Source organism: Canis lupus, chromosome 15, assembly GCF_048164855.1.
Source record: "Canis lupus baileyi chromosome 15, mCanLup2.hap1, whole genome shotgun sequence".
Classification (NCBI taxonomy): Eukaryota; Metazoa; Chordata; class Mammalia; order Carnivora; family Canidae; genus Canis; species Canis lupus.
The window spans coordinates 20,099,490-20,120,875 of NC_132852.1; the positions used below are offsets into that span (position 1 = coordinate 20,099,490).

At 49.6% G+C, this 21,386-nt stretch overlaps 1 long non-coding RNA gene across 2 annotated transcripts in view; it reads left to right on the forward strand.

Moving 5' to 3' along the window:
- Positions 1 to 5,286: 5,286 nt before the first annotated feature.
- Positions 5,287 to 21,386, forward strand: part of LOC140604703 (uncharacterized) — a 30,956-nt gene continuing 14,856 nt past the window's right edge. Inside the window, exons 1-3 of one of the 2 annotated variants that reach the window (XR_012007513.1) lie at positions 5,287 to 5,620; positions 7,825 to 7,895; positions 12,904 to 12,967. This is a non-coding gene — a long non-coding RNA (uncharacterized lncRNA). The remainder of the gene's footprint in view (positions 5,621 to 7,824; positions 7,896 to 12,903; positions 12,968 to 21,386) is intronic. The other variant, XR_012007512.1, reaches the window with a different exon arrangement.

Below are 21,386 nucleotides of genomic sequence, written 5' to 3' on the forward strand. Positions count from 1 at the left end.
GCATCTGGCCCAGGCAGGGGCAGGGCCCTGGGGCAAGTGTGGGGAGCAGGGGAATGCAGACTCATGTGGGAGCAGGAGTAGGGGGGAGCCCAGGGGAGTAGCAGGCTGGCTTCTGGGACCCGGGGCCCTTCGTGCCGCATCGGGGACCCGGGTGTCGGGGGTGCCCCGGCCCCTGCACTCATTTGAGCCCGCGCTGGCCTCTGTTAGCTGCGCAGGGCACTTCCCAGTTCCTCGAGGCGGTGGGGCAGAGCACCCCTTCCTCCCGCTCGCGCCCCCTGTCCCGGGTGGAGCTCTGTGGAGACAGTGCCCGGCAGCCAGGCAGGAGGCCTCAGCGCCCGGTCCGGCCGCCTCGGCTGGGCCGCACCCCCAGCGGCCCCCATCCAGACACACCACAGCGCAGGCGGCACCCCCCTCCCCCAAGGAGAGCAAAGGGATCGGCTGCAGGGCCTCGGGGGGACTCTTACTCGGAGGGTAAGAGGACCTCAGGAGCCCTGTTTGCACCCTGCCCACCTTGACCTCAGGGTGACCCTGAAGGGATCACCGGGGAACCTGCCGCCCTGCAATGTCCCCCAGCCTGGATGCACCTGCCCACACATCCCTGTTTCCCGGAAGCTGAAGAGGAGGGGATGGGGCCACCCAGGATGGCTGGCACAGGGGGCCTGGCCTGGCCTGCTCTGGGTTACCTGACGGCGCCTCCTGATAAACGCCCTGAGGCGTTGGTTTTTATGCTGGAGCCAAAGCCTACAGCATTGGAACAAGCGGCACCCCTGGGGTTCCTGGGAGCCAGAGCCCCCAGAGGTGGGCCGGCAGCAGGAGAACATCTTCCAGGAGCGGATGTCTCCAGCCAAGTGAGCCTGAGGTGGGGCTGCACTAGATGCGGTTGCCTGGTCACGGGGGTTCCAAGTTCTGTTGGGCTCTGTGTCACGGGAGTGACCTCACTTCCTGGGACCCCCTCCCTGACCCACTCCTGGAGGAAGCTGCAGGGGCGGCGCTCGGGGCTGCCGACGGCTCCCCCGTCCCTGCAGGCGATGGCCTGTGCACACAGTGACACACCCGCACCCCTGTCCACAGGCCCCAGGGAAGGACTGTGTGCAGCCAGGGCCCCAGCCTGGACACACGCCTGCGTTCAGACACAACTTTCCATTCTTCCCCGGTTTAGACCCCAGAGAAGCCGTTGTGCCCGTCGGGGATGGTCTGCATCTTGCCCGTGGGACAGGGATTATCCTAGCGGGTGCTTCCTCCAGACGTCCCCAGGCCACTGTGGCATCATATCTATGACATTGGAGGCGGGTGTCACATGCGGGAAATACCTCCAACCACATGTTCTTCCTTGGTGTGTACATGCGCCCAGGCCCACGAGGTCCATGTGCACACACGTGGGCACCAGTTCTCTCATACTGGAGGCCCAGAAGATGACAGTCCCACCGGGGGAGGCATGGGCAATAGCTCCCCACGATCCTAGGCTCCTGAATCCAAGGCAAACCCTACAGAAGGTGTCAGAGTCTCGGCCTAGAAGGTGTGAGGCCGTCCTTATCCTGAACCCCTGCCTGTCGTGTGTTATGGGCCCTTCCCTCCTTCCCACTGGGTGAGCTGTGGACAGCGGTGCACCCAGTGGGTCGCCCTGACCTGGGCTCTAGGGAACCTGCTGTCAGCCACAGAACTGAAAGTAGACAGGAGGCACTGACTCTCCGGCTTGACCCCCAACTGAACTGAAAGCACGTTGTGTGTCCACGTACACTGACAGAGAAACAGAGACACGGATATAAATGTAGACACAGATGCAGAACTAGGAAGTTAGCAGAGGAGAAGCAACATCACTGAAGATCATTAAATAAAAAAAGAAAGACAGCTGAGTCTCGAATGGAGAAAAATGGAGTAATTAAAATAGAATCATGAAAAAATAATTCATCAAACCGAAAAGCAGAGAGAGGGATAAAGAAGAAGGAGCACTTTGGTGACACAAAGAAACGGCAAGCCTCGAATGTAAGGGTGATCGTGCCTCACGGACTCCATGGAACCTAAGTTGGGCAACAAGCAGCACCTTCCAGCAAAGGCCTAAGCGAATTATTTTCTGTTGTTGTTTTTTATTTAAAGATTTTTATCTCTTTATTCATGAGAGTGACAGAGAGTGAGAGAGGCAGAGACATAGGCCGAGGGAGAAGCAGGCTCCATGCAGGAAGCCTGATGGGGGACTCGATCCCGGATCCCAGGATCAGGCCCTGGGCCGAAGGTGGATGCTCAGCTCAGCCCCTGAGTCACCTGGGGGTCTAGACTAAGCTAATGAAAATGTACAAGGGATTGTGTCATACTGTGTTTGTAAGGGGGTAAAATTTCTCTTTACTAAGAAAGCGAGGGCAGCCCGGGTGGCTCAGCGGTTTAGCACCGCCTTCGGTCCAGGGCCTGATCCTGGGGACCCGAGATCAAGTCCCGCCTCGGGCTCCCTGCATGGAGCCTGCTTCTCCCTCTGCCTGTGTCTCTGCCTCTCTCTCTCTCTCTCACTGTGTGCCTATCATAAATAAAAAATAAAAAAAAATTAAAAAAAAAAAAGAGTCATGGCTCGAGTAAAAGGGTTTTGGTATCACACCACTGATCACACTGTTTTGTGCCAGTCTTAGCATATCAATATGCTAATATCAATATACCACTCTTGTGTTTGGACCCGCTATTGTGCTTCTTATTATGATTTCAAGATGCCCTTCAAGAACAATGGGAAACTTTGAAAAAATAGAGATTTATTATTTATAAGACCTGGAAATCACACAGCACACCTGGAACCACATAGCGAGGTCACACAGGGCAGGGGGAAGGAGGATGGCGAGCATACAAGTATGCACAGGCAGGTTTTCTGCTTTTATCAGAGCCAAGTGTGGGGGGCTAGGGTTTTATAGGCTCACTCTTTATTAGAAAATTTAAAATATAAGAGTGTGGAATTTAAAGCTCAGGAAGAGAAAAGGCAAGTGGCCCAAATGGTCACTTATTGAAATCAACCAAGTTCACAAAGGAGCCTAGGGGGCAGTGGGGCTGGCTCTTTGTCTAGTCTTGTGGTTGGCAATGTGTTTATTTGAAATAACTATCTTTTGTCAGTTACTCGTATTACCAAAAAAAAAAAAAAAAAAAAATAGCCAAAGCTCATGGCTTATATCGCATTGCCAAGTGCTGCAGAGTAACCATCCTGGAGTACCACTCTGTTCATCTGACCCCCCTGCAAAGTACCCTCACAATTGCTTCCTGATTATGCAAATTTTTCAGGTACAAAATGACCCAACTTTGCCTTCTCAATCCTGGATCCCACCACTGTAATCTACATGCCCTGTCTCCAACCAACTGGGCTATTCACTTCTCTTTTCACAACGCAGCACTCACCTAGCTCCTTGCCTTTGTCCATACTGGTGCCAACATGTTATCATCAAGCACATGGTGTTTTTGCAGAGATGGTTGGTAAATAAATAAGGAATGGGCCTCCAGTGGCCTCCATGATAATATATTATTCCTCACCCCTCTGATTTTCCTCCTCCTGTTTTTCTACCACAACCCCTCCTATCTAGTCACACTCCTAAATGTTCCACTCTCTTCATTAACCCACAGCTGAACTTCAGGCTTTACAATCCTAACATGTTAACAGACATTTATGCGGGGTCTACTCTGAAGCAGGTACTGCACAAGGTATATAGGTGAAACAAAGACGAATAAGCTACTTATGTTCCTGCCCTGAAAAAGCACACAATTAACTACAGAAGGAGAAATGCAGGATGCTTGGGGAGTGCAGGAGGGAATTTAAAGACAGCTTTTTGGAGTTTTAACCTGAAAAATAAAACTATCAGTTATTTTACTAGCAAAAAAATGGTTTTTTTCAGGAATAACAGTATTCCAATTCTGGACATGCAACAAACAAAGAGGAACATTATTTTGTGCAGAAGAAGAATGAAGCTGGGAGGGTTTTTTCCAAACAAAAGTCCATTGGGGGGGAAAAAATAGCAGAAGTCCAGGTCATGATGGTTTCCAAAGGGCTGAGTTGCAGGGGTAGTGGAGATGTTGTCAGAGATACGAAATACATCTTTCCCTTGCAGGAGACTGTGATTGATGATTCTTTCCTGCTGCTGATTCTTCTGTTGGGCTCTTCATTGATAATTCTTTCTGTAATTAACCATAATTGATGTTGAGTGGTAAGGCTTCACCTCCTAACTTTCTCTTTTCTCCTCCTTTCCCTATTTTAGTGAGGTTCCACTAATTAATATTGTCTTAAACATTGGAAACCCTGGGGCCAAGTGAAGAGCATGGGAAAGAAGAAAGGGCAGGATTCCAGGGAGCAGAAGCAAACAGAGAGCATTCAGACATTTCCAACCATTTGGTGGGACTACGGTAGCAAAGGTTAGGTGGTGGGAAAAGAGGCCAGACTGTCAATAGTTTACTAAGCGATGCCGGGAGTTTCTCTCCTGAAAGTAATAGGTTGCCTTTAATAGATTTTTAGATTGGGGAATAATCAGCGAGTTCTCTAGAATGATCATTCAGGCAGCATTATCAGAGGTGGTTTGGAAGTGGGAGAAAAGGCAATCAGGGAAGTGAACTATCAAACTGTTGTAAGAGAGGCACCTGGGTGGCTGAGTTGGTGAAGGGTCAGCCTTCGGCTCAGGTCATGATCACAGAGTCCCAGAAGAGAGTCCCTGGTGGAGCCCCGGGATGGAGCCCCAGGAGGGAGCCCTACACGGAGCTCCGCCCCTCCCCCTGCTGTCGTTCTCTCTCTCTCCCTCCCTCTCAAATAAAAATAAAATGTTTTTTGAAACATTTTCTTTCTTTTTTTTTTTTTTTAAGAAACTGTCGGAAGATCCCGGAGCAGGCCGGAGACACGGTCGCGGGGGCTGGAGCGCCCCCCGAGGCCCCTGCTAGGCGGACAGACCTCTCGGGTCGTGAGTGTGCGCCTCGGCCTCCGCCGCACCTGCACCCGATTCCGACCGCGCTCGTGCCGTCTGCCCCCAAACTTATGCACTTAATTATCTTTTCCTGGACTCCCCAGTCGTTTCCTGCCCACCACTCCAGTCTCCCTAGATAACACAATAGGAATTGATGGGGTTGGAAGGGCTCGCAAGCCCTCGGAGGCCCAGCTCACGCCCAGGAAAGCGGGGAGGCGCTCCGGGAGCCCCATCACGGGGCTCATCACCCGGTCGCCTTCCCGGGACACGGAGCAGGACACCTCTAGCGCGCCCCCACAGCTGTCAGGCCCTCGGCGGCCGCCAGGGGGCGCGTCCGTTCCCCTCCCCATCCCCCCCCCCCCCCCGTTTTTTCTCTTTTGCGGAAACGCGAACCCGCGCTTCTCCAAAGCAAATGAACCCTGAGGTAATTCGGCCCTCTGCCGTCGCCGTAGCCCCAGACTGTAAACAGGAAGTAGGCGCCAAGAGGCGGGTGAAAAATAACGCCCGGGGCTCGGAGGCGCCGTCGCCTGCGCGCTCAGGGGGTCCCTGCGGTTCTGCGCGGGGAGGGCTTCCCTCGCCAGTCCCTCCTCCAGTGGAGGTCTTTTGCCGCTAGCCAGCTCTCCCCTCGGCGGACAGGGCGTCCCCCCAACCATGGCCGAATACTCGTACGTGAAGTCCACCAAACTCGTGCTCAAGGGAACCAAGGCCAAGAGGTAAGGCCAGAGCTGGCGCGGGAGACTCTGGGTCTCTTCCGACGGCGCCCCCGCCCCCCCCGCCCCCCCCGTGGGGAGGAGAGTCGAGTCTCGCGGAACTCGGGGTGTGAGGGAGCCGGGAACTCCGGCGCCCCGCCCTCGGGCCTGCTTCGGGCCGCGGGCTCTGTGGCTGCCGGGCAGCTCCGGGCGCTCGTGCGGGGCCGGCCTGACGGAGGAGACCTGAGGGCGCCACCGCGAGCCGCAGCTGCAGGCCCGGCCCCGGGTCAGGAGCCCCCCAGACCGCTGCTCGGCGCGTCCGCCTTAGTCTCGTGCTGCAGGTCGTGACAGCGACGTCTCCTGTTAGGGCTCGTTACTTCACGCCCGCCCCCCCGCCCAGTACTCCTTAAACGTCTCCCCTCAAAAAAAATCCTTCATTCCCCCCCCCACAAAAAAAACCCTTAATTAATCATCCCTCCCTCCCCCCGCCCCAAAAGAGCAAATCCTTAATTTTTTTAATACGATATGCAGATGTGCGTTTTGACAGGTATAGAATAAGCTCAAGTCCGCGTTCTCCGCAGTTACTAGTTTAGCAGTTTGTGGCAGGTCCGTTAATATCCTGGAGCTTCTATTTACTCATTCATTAGGGAAGATTAGCGGTAGGAGAACTGATGCTAGGGGGCAGCCCGGCGGCTCCGCGGCTTGGCGCCGCCTTGGGCCCGGAGCGTGACCCTGGTGACCCTGGAGTCCCGGGATCGGCCCCACGTCAGGCTCCCTGCACGGAGCCTGCTTCTCCCTCTGTCTGTGTCTCTGCCTCTCTCTCTGTCTTTCATTAATAAATAAATAAAATCTTAAAAAAAAAAAAAAAGAATTGCTACGAGGATTAGATGAGTTAACGCGTACAGTAAGCGGAACCAAATGCAAGGAGAAGGTCGTAGTGGTGATTTACGGTCGTTGGACTTTTTAGGAAAAAGTATCTGCCCGCCCAGATCTCCACCTCTCTTCTCTCTGGTAGATTTGCTCACGGTTGATCATTCATTACAGATGTTAATCTGAAGCTTGTCCTGCCTGGCTTTACAGGAGAGAGGGGAGAGTTAGCTTCTGAAAGCTTACGTTTCCATGAAAATACAAATAAGCGCATCTCATGCTCATCACAACTATCAATCTTCATTAACGCACGTAGATAGCACTTTCTGCCTGCCTAGAACAACTCTAAGCACTTTGAATACGACTTATTTGGAAACACCCCCCGGGTGTTGTGTTTTTTTTTTTTTTCTTTTTTTTATTACTGAGATATGATACATATAAAATTCACCCTATAAAGCACAGTTCTGTGGGTTTTAGTGTTTAGTCCACAAAGTTCCCCACTGTCATGTTGTCCAACATTTTCATGGTCTGGGAAGGAAACCCCATAATCCTTAGTAGTCCCTCTCCAGTCCACTCTTCCCTCATGCCCGCAACCACTAATATACTTTCTCTCTGTTATCAGTTTGCCTGTTCTGAATATTTCCTATAAATGGAGTCATGCAATATGCGGTCTCTTGTATCTGGCTTCATCCATGTCTAGCATGTATCAGTATCCTTATTTTTATGGCTGAATAATATTCCATTGTATGGATATAACACATTTTGTTTATCCTTTCACCCGTTGAAGGACATCTGGGGTATTTCCACTTTTTGGCTATTAGGAATCATGCTGTTACGAATTTCTTAGAAAATTTTTGTGTGGATGTGTGTTCTCATTTCTCTTGGGTATATACCTAGCAGTACATAGGTTAGGTCATATGATAACTCTGTTTAACTTTTTGAAGAACCCCAAACTATTTCCTAAAGCAGCTGTACCACTTTTCATTTTCACCAGCAACATAGGAAGATTCACATTCACCCTTAATCCTCGCAGTAACCTTAAGAGCATAAATTATTATCCTCATGTTATAGATGAGAAGCTGACAGTGATTAAGAAATGTTCCAAAAGTCGCAGAGCTAAGAAATAACAAGATTAAAAAGGCAGTCCTCCAGAGCCTGTTCTCTTAACTATAATACAATACATACAGGATCAGAACTGACTTCTCAGTATTAGAAGGAAGAGAACATATCGGTGTAGATAACTGTGAATCAATAATTCATAAATCTGTGTACAGCTTAAAAGAGGCTTGTAAGATTCCATCTTAGATGTTTAACATCAAATCAATATTTCTAAACTTATCTATATAAATTATCTCCTACAGTAAGAAGAAAAAGAGCAAAGAGAAGAAGAGAAAAAGAGAAGAAGATGAAGAAACTCAACTTGATATTGTTGGTAAGTTTTCCATACTTTATTCTGGGAAAAGTTAATACTGCTGAGATGCCTTTAAAAATATCTTCCTAGTGGGACGTCTCGATGGCTCAGCAGCTGAGCGTCTGCCTTTGGCTCCGGGAGTGATCCCGGGGTCCGATACAGTTCTGAGTCTTTGCTCCTAGTCTATGGTTTAACTTTTCATTTTATTAAATGGTATTTTTCTTAAAGCAAAAGTTTAAAAAATTGAAAAAAATTTTTCAATTATAATTTTTCAACTATAAGTTTTTTTTTTAAGATTTTATTTATTTATTCATGACAGACACAGAGAGAGAGGCAGAAACACAGGCAGAGGGAGAAGCAGGCTTCACCCAAGTGTCCCAGAAGTTTTTAGTTTTTATAAGATTCCATTTATTACTATTTTTCTGTTACATTACCATCTTATATCTTCAGTCTAAGAAGTTGTTGCTTACCCCAAGGTCATGAAGAAATTCTTCCACGTTTTCTTTATGAGGCTTCAGTTTTAGTTTCTCATTAGATCTATGATCTATCGTGGTTTATGTATACAATGGAATATTGCTCAGCCATTAGAAACGACAAATACCCACCATTTGCTTCAACGTGGATGGAACTGGAGGGTATTATGCTGAGTGAAGTAAGTCAGTCGGAGAAGGACAAACATTGTATGTTCTCTTTCATTTGGGGAATATAATTAATAGTGAAAGGGAATATAAGGGAAGGGAGAAGAAATGTGTGGGAAATATCAGAAAGGGAGACAGAACGTAAAGACTGCTAACTCTGGGAAACGAACTAGGGGTGGTGGAAGGGGAGGAGGGTGGGGGGTGGGGGTGAATGGGTGACGGGCACTGAGGAGGGCACTTGACGGGATGAGCACTGGTTGTTATTCTGTATGTTGGTAGACTGAACACCAATAAAAAATAAATTTATTTTAAAAAAAGATCTATGATCTATCTCATTAATTTTTAGTCTTGTGTGAATTAGGGATCAAAGTTCTTTTTTTCATTTTTTCATATTGATAACCAGTTGTTGTAGCACCACTGTTGAATAGACTTTCCTTTCTCCATTAAACTGCCTTAATACGTTTGTCAAAAATCATTTGACTTTATATGTGCTGATATATTTTTGGACTTTGTTCCATTGATTTGTCTGTTCTGTTGATATATTTGTCTTGATTACTGTCCCTTCGCAAGTTTTTGAAATCAGGAGGTCTTCAAGGTTCATCCATGTTACAGCATGTGTCAGTCTTCCTTTTAAGACTGATATTCCAGGCAGCCCAGGTGGCTCTGGGGTTGAGCACCTGCCTTTGGCCCAGGGCGTGACCCTGGAGACCCGGGATCGAGTCCCACATCGGGCTCCCTGCATGGAGCCTGCTTCTCCCTCTGCCTGTGTCTCTGCCTCTCTCTCTCTCTCTCTCTCTTTCTCTCTCTGTCTAATGAATAAATAAATAAAATCTTTAAAAAAAGAAAAAAAAAAAGACTGATACTCCATTGTGTATATACTGCATTTATCCATTCATATTTCAATGAACACATGAGTGACTTCCACTTTTTGCCTATTGTGGATAATTCTGCGAGGAATATGGGTGTACAGATATCTCTTCAAGACTTTGGTTTCAGTTCTTTTGGGCATGTACCTAGAAGTGGAATTGCTGGATCATGACAGTAATGCCATTTTTAATTTTGTGAGAAACCACCATACTGTTTTGCATAGTTGCATTTTATATTTCCACCAGCAGTGCACAGGGTTTCAATTTTTCCGTATCCTCACCAACATTTGTTATTTCTGGTTCTCTGATAATAGCCATCCTAGTGGGTATGAAATGGTATCTCATTATGGTTTATGCCGGTGTCTCTGCCTCTCTCCCCGTGTGTCTCTCATAAATAAATAAAAATCAGTATACACCACATTTTCTTTATCCATTTACCTTTGATGGACATCTGAGTTGCTCCCAGCCCTTGGCTATGATAAAGAATGCTTCTATGAGGATGGAGGTCTCTTGGCGACCCTGCTTTCAATTCTTTTGACTACACGTACCCCAGAAATAGGATTGCTGGATTATATGGTAGTTGTAGTTTTAATTTTTTTGAGGAACTCTCATACTGTTTACATAGTGGTTGCACCATGTTACATTCCTATCAGCAATGCACAAGTGTCCTGATTTCTCCATATCCTTGCCAACATTTTATTTTTTAACAGTGGTCATCCTAGTGGGTGTGAGGTGACCCTCATCGTGGTTGTGATTTGCCTTTTTTGATGGTTAGTGATGTGGAGCATCATTTCATAGGTTCATTGGCCATTTATACATCTTCTTTCAAGGAATGTCTGTACAGGCTCTTCGTCCTTTCTTCCATTGGGCTACTTGTTGCCTTGTGACAAAGTTCGTAGGAGTTTTTTGTATATTAACTTATTGTCAAATACATGGTTTGCACATATTTTTCCCATTCTATTCGTTGTCTCTTCACTCTCTAGATTGTATCCTTTGGTGCATTTGAAGTTTTATAGACCCCATTTGTCTATGTTTACTTGTTTGCTGGTGCTTTGGTATCGTAGTCAGGAAATCACTGCCAGGTCCGTGGATCCTGGGTGGCTCAGTCAGTAAGCATATGACTCAATGTCAGCTCAGGTCTTGATCTCAGGGTTGTGAGTTCAGGCCCCATATTAGGCTCCACCCTGGGTATGGAGCCTGTTTACAAAAAGAAAGAAATCATTGGCAGATCTAATATTGTGAATCTTTTCCTTATGTTTCCTTTCAAGCATTTTATCTATAAAATATCTATTTTGGGGTTTTTTTTAAACATTACTCTTACATATGTTTTCTCATTTTCAGTGTATGATTCTTTCACTTCTTTCATTAGTCTTGTTCCTGAATATCTTACCTTTTTCAGTGTTGTGGTAAATGGAGTTGTGTTCTTGAGTTCCACTTCAAATTGTTCATTGTTAACATCTAGAGATGCAACTGCTTCTTGGTGTGTTGGTTTTCATTTCTGCAACCTTGTTGAATTTGTTTACTGCTTCTAATTTTTTTAATCCTTACGATTTCTACGTATAAGATTATGGTATATGCAAATATGATTCTTCTTCTTCCTTTCCAGTTTGGATGCGTTTTGTTTCTTTTACTTGCCTAATTGCTCTGGCTAAGTTTTCTAGTACTATATTTGATGGAAAGGCCAGAGTAAAGAACTTTATTTTGATCCTATTTTTAGAGGAAAAGTTTGAGTCTTTTGCTATTTTGTACATTCGTTGGGATTTTTTTTTTCATATTTGGTCTTTATGATGTTTAGTTGGTTTACTTTTACTCCTAGTTTAGTAAGAGTTCTTTTCATGAAAGAGTATTAAGTCTCGTGAAGTGAAAAAAATAAACAGCATACAAAGTCAGATGCTTTTACCATCTGAACCACCTAGGTGCCCCCCTTTGCACATTCTTTTTTTGTTTCTTAAATTACACTTAGGAATGAAATCATATGGTATTTGTGTTTCTCTGACTCACTTATTTCACTTAGCATTACTCTTTAGCTCCATGTACATCATTCCAAATGACGAGATTTCATTCTTTTGTATAACTGAATAATACTCCATCGCATATGTACCACGTCTTCTTTATCCATTCATCTATTCTTTCTAGAGTTCCTTGAGAGATTTATATATATATTTTTTTTTCTTTTTTTTTCTGTATGTGTTTATAGCATTAAGCTCTCCTAGAAATCTTTTGCTGCAGCCTAAATGTTTTGGTATATTGGGTTTCCTTGTTTCATTTGTTTCAAGATACTATGTATTTATGTAAGAAAGAGAACCCAGGAGTGGGTGGGGGCAGGGGGAAAGGAGAGGGAGAATCTTAAGCAGGCTCCACACTCACTGCAGAACCCAGCACAGGGCTCGATCTCAAGATACTGAGATCATGATCTGAGCCAAATCAGGAGTCGAAGGCTTAACCAACTGAGCCACCCAGATGGCCTCAAGATGCTTTTTAATTTCCCCCTTAAGTTAACCTAGGAAAAAGTTTTTCTTCTTTGACCTGTTGGTTGTTAAGAGAACGTTGTTTCATAATTGGCTCTTTATACATGTGAGACTTCACTAATGTGGTGGTCACTGGCCAGGCACATGTGACAATTTACATTAAAATTAATTAAAATTATATAAAATTTTATATAATTGAGAAAATTCACTTTCTCAATCACACTCGCCATATATATCAGATATGTAATAACCACATACCATATTGGGCAGCACTAGTAGACAGTATTTCCTTTTTACGGTACGATCTATTGGAGTCTTGATATAGATAGAATAATAGTTGTCAACCAGGTGCAATTTTGTCCCCCATGGGACGTATGGCAATATCTGGAAACATGTTTGATTTCACAGGTAGGGGATCCGTGTTTTACTGGCACCTAGTGGGTGGAGTTCCGGAAAGCTGTTAAAATCCCGTAATTCACAGGACAGCCCCCCAACAAAGGCTCATCCGGCCCACATGCCAGTAGTTTTGACGGTGAAAACCTTTGACCTATAATATGTTTCAGCAGGACGTGGAGGGCTCGTTGTTTTTTCCCTCTGATTGGCCAGTTGACTAGACCCCCTCTGCTGTGTGTATTCAATCCATCCTCTGCTTACTGCTAGTGAACTTTAGGCTAAAAATGTGTTTTGGTATTCTTGGTTTTTTTTTTTTTTTTTTTTCACTTAAATGGTGGAGAAGGTCCTATTCCTTGCTAATTAGCATGCAATTTTTTTAAAGTGAAATTGATAGTTAAGGTCCTTTACAATGAAAGAATACATATTTAATTTTATTTTTTTATTTTTTAAAGATTTTCTTTATTTATTCATGAGAGAGACACAGAGGGAGAGAGAGGCACAGACACAGGCAGAGGGAGAAGCAGGCCCCACGCAGAAGCCTGACGTGGGACTCGATCCTGGGTCTCCAGGATCACACCCTGGGCCGAAGGCAGTCACCAAACCACTGAGCCACCCGGGCGGCCCAGCATACAATTTTAAAAAATCGACTTTTGCTGTCTTACAGGTTCTTTGACTCTGCACATATAGACAAATCTCTGTTTCTGGCTCATCATGGCTTCCACTTCAAGGTAAGTGCCTTTGATGAAAGCTTTTATGAAGGGCCACACCCAGGACATTTTTAGCTCTTGGTCCTGCTGGCCTCACTAAGCATATGGTGTCTAGGAAAGAAAAAGGAGGAAGAGAGAGCACAAAAGGGAGACTGAGGAAAGATGAGGCAAGCAGGGTAGTGCATGTGGTATAGGTGAGGCTTTGTAGCTCCAGGGTCTGCACTGTGTCTGAAAATGTGATTTATTTCTCTCATCTTATTTTTTTTTTTAAGATTTATATTATATATAAATCAGAGAGAGGGAGAGAGAGCACAAGTGGGAATTAGACAGAGAGGGAGAACACGCTCCAGATTGAGCACGGAGCCCGATGTGGGACTCGACCTCATGACCCCGAGATCAGGATCCAAGCTGAAACCAACAGTTGGTCACATAACTGACTGTGCCATCCAGGCGCCCCCTCCTCATCTTTTAATGCACAAGGTGCTTGCTACTGGACTACCATGGTCCCTGCAAGCTTTACCATTCCATGAGTCTTCTTTCCTTATTTTTTTCAAGTTTTTACTTAAATTCTAGTTAGTTAACATATACTGTAATATTGGTTCAAGACTAGTGTTTAGTGATTCATCACTTACCTATAACACCCAGTGCTCATCACAACAAGTGCCCTCCTCACTGCCAATCACCACGCCAATCCCATGCCCTCCTTCCCTCCAGCAAGCCTGTTGTTCTCTGTACTAAAGAATCTCTTATAGTATACCTCCCACTCTTTTCCTTCCTTCCCCTATATCCGTTTGTTGTTGTTGTTGTTGTTGTTGTTGTTTTGTTGTTGTTGTTGTTTTAATTCCACGTATGAGTGAAATCATCTGGTATTTTCTCTGAATGACTGACTTTGCTTAACATATAGAATACACTCTAGGTCCTTTCTTTGGTGTTAGTAGTGATCTCTCCTTTCTCATCATGATTTTATTAGTTTGAGTGTTTTCTGTCTTCTTTTAAATAAGGCTGGCTAATGGTTTATCTACCTTCTTAATTGTTTCAAAGAACCAACTCCTGGTTTTGTTGATGTTTTCCACAGTTCTTCTGGTCTCTATTTCATTGAGTTCTGCTCGAGTCTTTTTTAACCCTCTTCTTCTGCTGGGTGTTGGATCTATTTGCTGTCTTTCACCAGCTCCCTTAGGTGGAAGGTTAGCTTTTCTATTTGAGTTTTTTCCAGTTTTTGGATGGATGCTTGTATTGCGATGTATTTCCCCCTCAGGACTGCTTTTGCTGTATCCCAAAGATTTTGAATGGTGGTGTCTTCATTCTCATTAGTTTCCATGAATCTTTTTAATTCTTCTCTAATTTCGTGGTTGACCCTTTCACCTTGTAGCAGGATGGTCCTTAACCTCCACGTATTTGAAATCCTTCCAAACTTCTTCTTGTGATTTAGTTCTAGTTTCAAAGCATTATGGTCTGAAAATACACAGGGTCGATCCCAATCTTTTGGTATCAATTAAGACCTGATGTGTGACCCAGTTTGTGGTCTCTTCTGGAGAAAGCCCCACGTGCACTTGAGAAGAATGTGTATTCAGTTGCGTTTGCATGTAAAGTTCTATAAATATCTGTGAAATCCATCTGGTCCAGTGTATCATTTAAAGCTCCTGTTTCTTTGGAGATGTTGTGCTTAAAAGACCTGTGGATTGCAGAAAGCGCTCCATTGAAGTCACCAAGTATAAGTGTATTATTATCTAAGTATGTCTTAACTTTGGTTATTAATCGATTGATATACTTGGCGGCTCACGCATCCGGGCCATAAATATTCGTGATTGTTAGGTCCTCTTGTTGGATAGATCCTTTAAGTATGATATAGTGTCCCTCTTCACCTCTCACTACAGTCTTTGGGACAAACTTTAATTTATCTGATATAAGGATGGCTACCCCTGCATTTATTGAGGACTATTTGAATGGTACACAGTTCTCCAACCTTTTATTTTCAGGCTGTAGGTGTCCTGATGTCTAAAATGAGTCTCTTGGAGACAGCAAATGGATGGGTCTTGCCTTTTTTTATCCAGTCTGAAACCCTGCGTCCTTTTGATGGGGTCATTAAGCCCATTCACGTTCAGAGTTACTATTGACAGATATGGATTTAGTGTCATCATGATACCTATTCAGTCCCTGTTTTTGTGGATTGTTTCCTTGGACTTCCCCTTTCTTTTACAGGGTCCCCCCTTAATATTTCTGGCAGAGCCGGCTTGGTGGTCACATATCCTGTCAGTTTCTGCCTCTCTTGGAAGCTCTTTATCTCTCCTTCTATTCTGAATGAGAGCCTTGCTGGATAAAGTATTCTTGGCTGCAGGTTCCTCTCATTTAGGACCCTGACTGTATCCTGCCGGCCCTTTCTCACCTCCCAGGTCTCTGTGGAGAGGTCTGCTGTTGTCCTAAAGCTTCTCCCCATAAAAGTTAGTGATTTCTTGTCTCTTGCTGCATTAAGGATCTTCTCTTTATCTTTGGAATTTGCAAGTTCCAGTATTAAATGTTAAATGTTGAGCGGTTTTTATGGATTTAAGGGGGGTGGGGGTGATCTCTCTAGCTCCTGGATCTAAATGCCTGTTTCCCTTCCCAAGTTAGGAAAGTTTTCAGCTATGATTTGTTCAAATACATAATCTGGACCTCTGTCCCTTTTGGCGCCCTCGGGAACCCCAATTAAACGTAGATTTTTCCTTCTGAGGCTGTCATTTATTTCCCTTAACCTATCCTCATGGTCTCTTAATTGTCTTTCTTTTCTTCCCTCAGTTTCCGCCCTTGCCATCAACTTGTCTTCTGTGTCACTCACTCGTTCTTCTCCCTCGTTAACCCTGGTCGTTAGGACCTCCAGTTTGGATTGCATCTCATTTAACTGATTTTTAATTTCGGCCTGATTAGATCTAAATCCTACAGTCATGAAGTCTCTTGAGTCCTTTATGCTTTTTTCTAGAGCCACCAGTAGCTTTATAACTGTGCTTCTGAATTGGCTTTCTGACATTGAATTGTAATCCAAATGTTGTAACTCTGTGGGAGAGAGGACTGTTTCTGATTTCTTTCTTTGGAGGTGAGTTTTTCCTTCTAGCCATTTTACTCAGTGCGGAGTGGCCAAAAACAAGTTGTACTGGAATAACGAGAAAGAGAGAGAGAGAGAAAAAAAGAAAAGAAGAAATAAAAAAGAATTAAAAAGGGGGTGGGGGTGGGGAAACAACAGAAACAAACAGAAAAGAAAAAAACAAGGGGGAGTATCCTCTGATCCTATATACTGTAAATCCCTCGGCTTCCCCTGGAACTTTCCAGTGCTGCTTGGTCAATACCTTGCTTTTCCCCTGACCTTCTAGCTGGTCTTCTGAGGGAGGGGCCTGCTGTGCTGATTGTCGGGTGTGTGCACCTGGGGAGCTGCCCAGGCCCCTGCCAGGTGTATGGCTCAGTGGGAGTTGTTTATCTGTGAGGCCCCTGCTCAGTCCCAGGTACAGGGTGACACCAGGAGGGACAACAACAGTGGGGGCGGCCAGCTGTGCAGCTCTGGAGTCAGCTCCCGCAGTGACTACTGCAGCTCCCAGTGTGCAGGGGCCTGGATGCTCCAGGGGCGGGCCCGCCGATCTGTACAGCTCGGGCCGCCCGGGGGCAGGAGCCACCTGGCTGTCCTGTGTCCTCCCGGCCTCTGCCTGACCTGGGGGAGCACCCGATCCTGGGCTGTGTCCCCCGGCGCCCTGGGCTCTGGGACCTGTGACACTGTGAATGGACCTAAAGTGTAGGTCCACGATGTATAATTTAAAAGCATCAGAGTGAATTTTGTTTGAAGTTAACTTATACTTTATTACAATAAAACTCATAAGCCATTTTACAGGTTAAAGAAAAACTCAAAATATAGAAACAGTGAAATGACACGGGAAGGGCAAGCCTCCGTTGGGCTGCAGGCATGACGAGCCCCGCGGTGGGAGCTGGGGCGGGCTCCCGAGGTGGTCAGGGGGCTGCGCAGAGGTTGAAGCCAGTTGTCCCGGAGGCAATTGGCGGCTCTGGCACTCTGGGGACCCCGATTGCAGGTGCCAGGGCCTGCTCCTCCTCCGGGGTGGCCGCAGGTGCACGTGGCTCGTCCAGGGCGCAGCCGTGATCTAGAGCAGTGACCACTATCTGCAGGGGCTTCGCCTCCCCAGCTGGCACCTCAGCTGGGGCCAAGCCCTCAGCCCCAGCAGCCAGGGCGGCCTCGAGCACTTCAGGCCCATCCGAGGCAGCAGGCCCCACAGTTGGGGCTGGGGCGGGCTCCGGAAGTGCTTCAGGGTCTTTTGCTCGGGCCGAAGCTGTAGCTCCAAGAAGACAAAGTATCACCACCAGGACGGACTTTCCACGTCCCTCCCAAATCAAGGACACTCTTCCAACCGCTCAAAGAGCCCTGGGAGGTGTCCCCAGCCTGCAGCTCGTGGGGATGGGGTGTGAGCCGAACCCCTGCTCCCGGCCCAGCTGCACGGACGCTGGATCCGTGGGGCCCACCCTGTCCCCAGCTCGGCCACCCCCAGGCCTCCTCACCCCCAGCCTCTGGCTCCGCTGCATGGAGGCGTCTGAGTTGTTGCAGGTAACGCCGGGCACGGAGCTCCACGTCTGTGCCTGGCATGCGCTGCCTTATGAATTCCAGAATCTTCTTCAGGGAGGCAGATTGGGGGAGCCGACAAAAGTCCTCCTGATAATAGTCCATCCATATCTCCAGGATGCAGCAGATGGCCCTGGGGAGGGACAGGTGGGCACAGGGGTCAGAAGACAGGGCTCCCTCACACCGAGGTGTCCCGGGGAAGCCCTGCAGGACCCGGGGCCTCGGCCTCCCGTGCGGGGCTGTCAGAGGCCAGTCCTGCTCCTCGTCCACCTGCCACCTGGCGGTCCTGCCTGCCACAGGCCTGCTCCCCGAGGAGGGGCTGGCACGAAGCCTCTGTGCGGGGGAGCCCACGCCCAGCGGTGTGACCATCACGGTCTTTGCTGGGAAGCGGGGCTCCCTCCTCAGCCTGGCTCCCTGCCCACTTGCCCCTTGAATCCACCGGCAGGCGTCCGGGGACGGGGGGCGTCTGGCCCGTCATCGCCCTCACTGCACACACTGTCGCTCTGGGAAGGTCCAAGCCAGGAGGGCTCGGGCTCTGTGTCCTGCCAGGCCTTGCCAGGAGCCACCCGGGACCTCCACTTTCCCTCCCTGTGGCTCTGCGCTGCCTCCCTCATGAGGGGCCCCGGGGGGTGTCCTTCCACTGACTCTAATCTGCCGTCTCCCACGGGGCCAGGGCCACCGGGTCTGTGAGCCCTCAATGGCCCTCGTGGCAACCTGCTGTGCACTGGGTCCAGGTGCCACCAGATTGGGGAGTGCGATGCTCCCCACCCCCTCTGCTCTGGGTCCCAGGTGTGGGGCAGACAGAGGGCTGGGAGGGGCGGGCATGGAGAAAGTCTCCCTTAGGGGTCCCAGTGCTCTCCCACCAAGCCCACACCCTATTCACGGCTCTCCTTTCCTCCTTTCCTGAAGGGCCCTTAGACCTTTACCCCGTCACGGGAATTGCAGATGTGTGGGGTGAGGGTCCAGCACCCCCGGCCCACAGCCCCCTCGCTGCCCTCCTGGAGAGGGAAGGCCCTCGGGCAGGGGCCGGAGTCACTCACAGTTTCCAGCGCTGCAGGACCGCGTCGTCGCCACCACACGCAGCTGCGATGCACCCATATCTAGGGGAGGGCGGGGGCATCCCACGAATCATCCTGTGGCCGCGACCTCTCACCGTGGGGGCTGTCACCTCTGACCCCCGACTAGGCCGGAGCCCCGGGGGCCGTCAGCTCTGTGCGGGGGGCCACGGGCAGCCCCCGGAGAAGCGCCCGCACCTGCCGGGGCCTCCTGAATGCTGGAGCATGAAAGGCTCCGGCCAGGCCCACGGCCGATATCTGAGTGGGCCTGGGCGCCCGGGGACCCCGGGGTCCCCCTGTGTGGTTGCCCCAGGACACAGCCCCCCGATGGACTCTCCAACCTCCCTTTCAATGGGAAAAGAGGCCAGCTCAGGACCCCGGTGACGGTGGGGAGGAGGCACAGGCCCCGTCACGGGGGAGGAGGACGGCTGCGGAGCACAGGCACAGCCCCTCTGGCCGACCCGCCACAGGCCAGGCCCCGGGGCTGCCCTCCGGGACCCCACTGTGCCCTGGGTGACTCTGCTCCAGGCGGGGGAGCGGCCCGAGGCCGGGCAGCTCAGAACCATTCCCAGCCTCCCCACCAGCAGGTGGCCCACCCCTGGGCTGCGGAGGCGCAGGTGCTCACTTCGTAAACAGCAGATCCAGCACCTCGTCGGTGGTGGCAAATCCATGACAGTTGTCTAAAAAGATGAAAACGGAGATGACATCCCTGCGCAGCAAGGCGGGCAGCAGTTGTTGGAATTCCTGCTCCAGCAGCTCCGTCCGGCTGGGCTTCGTCGGGCAGATGGGAGGCGCCTTCCCGGCCGAGGCCCTTGCACCCTGAGTTGGGACAGAGGGGACGTGCATGGAGCCGCCGGGAGGCCTGGGGTGGGAGCGCAGCCCGCAGCCCGAGCTCTCGGGGGCCGTGGGGGGCAGGAGTGCCCACGGCAGGAACCCGGGCCTTGATGCCTGTGGCTCAGTCACTTAGCCTCTGACTCTGGGCTGTGGCTCGGGTCGTGGCCTCAGCACCCTGGGATCCCGCCCTGGCAGGCCCTGCGCTTGGGGCCCAGTCTGCTTCAGGAGCCTGGGTCTCCCTCTCCCCTCCCTGCTCTCTGCCTGTCTCTTACACAAACAAGACAAACTATCCGATAAAGAAACAATCTTAGAGGATAAATGTTCAAAAAAGTTTGGATCAGTACAAGGACCTCAAGAGACACAGAGAGACAGAGACCGAGAGAGACAGACACACAGACAGAGGGAGAAGCAGCCCTGGTGCAGAGAGCCCGAGGCGGGACTCGATCCCGGGCCTGCGGGGTCAGGGCCTGGGCGGAAGGCAGGCGCTAAACCCCTGGGCGACCAGGCCGCCCCTGAAGGCTCTGCTCTGATATTCCTACACCTCTGTGCACAGGGACTCTGCATCTGGCCCAGGCAGGGGCAGGGCCCTGGGGCAAGTGTGGGGAGCAGGGGAATGCAGACTCATGTGGGAGCAGGAGTGTAGGGGGGAGCCCAGGGGAGTAGCAGGCTGGCTTCTGGGACCCGGGGCCCTTCGTGCCGCATCGGGGACCCGGGTGTCGGGGGTGCCCCGGCCCCTGCACTCATTTGAGCCCGCGCTGGCCTCTGTTAGCTGCGCAGGGCACTTCCCAGTTCCTCGAGGCGGTGGGGCAGAGCACCCCTTCCTCCCGCTCGCGCCCCCTGTCCCGGGTGGAGCTCTGTGGAGACAGTGCCCGGCAGCCAGGCAGGAGGCCTCAGCGCCCGGTCCGGCCGCCTCGGCTGGGCCGCACCCCCAGCGGCCCCCATCCAGACACACCACAGCGCAGGCGGCACCCCCCTCCCCCAAGGAGAGCAAAGGGATCGGCTGCAGGGCCTCGGGGGGACTCTTACTCGGAGGGTAAGAGGACCTCAGGAGCCCTGTTTGCACCCTGCCCACCTTGACCTCAGGGTGACCCTGAAGGGATCACCGGGGAACCTGCCGCCCTGCAATGTCCCCCAGCCTGGATGCACCTGCCCACACATCCCTGTTTCCCGGAAGCTGAAGAGGAGGGGATGGGGCCACCCAGGATGGCTGGCACAGGGGGCCTGGCCTGGCCTGCTCTGGGTTACCTGACGGCGCCTCCTGATAAACGCCCTGAGGCGTTGGTTTTTATGCTGGAGCCAAAGCCTACAGCATTGGAACAAGCGGCACCCCTGGGGTTCCTGGGAGCCAGAGCCCCCAGAGGTGGGCCGGCAGCAGGAGAACATCTTCCAGGAGCGGATGTCTCCAGCCAAGTGAGCCTGAGGTGGGGCTGCACTAGATGCGGTTGCCTGGTCACGGGGGTTCCAAGTTCTGTTGGGCTCTGTGTCACGGGAGTGACCTCACTTCCTGGGACCCCCTCCCTGACCCCCACCTGATCCTGGGGACCCGAGATTGAGTCCCCCCTCAGGCTCCCTGCATGTGTCTCTGCCTCTCTCCCCGTGTGTCTCTCATAAATAAATAAAAATCAGTATACACCACATTTTCTTTATCCATTTACCTTTGATGGACATCTGAGTTGCTCCCAGCCCTTGGCTATGATAAAGAATGCTTCTATGAGGATGGAGGTCTCTTGGCGACCCTGCTTTCAATTCTTTTGACTACACGTACCCCAGAAATAGGATTGCTGGATTATATGGTAGTTGTAGTTTTAATTTTTTTGAGGAACTCTCATACTGTTTACATAGTGCTTGCACCATGCTACATTCCTATCAGCAATGCACAAGTGTCCTGATTTCTCCATATCCTTGCCAACATTTTATTTTTTAACAGTGGTCATCCTAGTGGGTGTGAGGTGACCCTCATCGT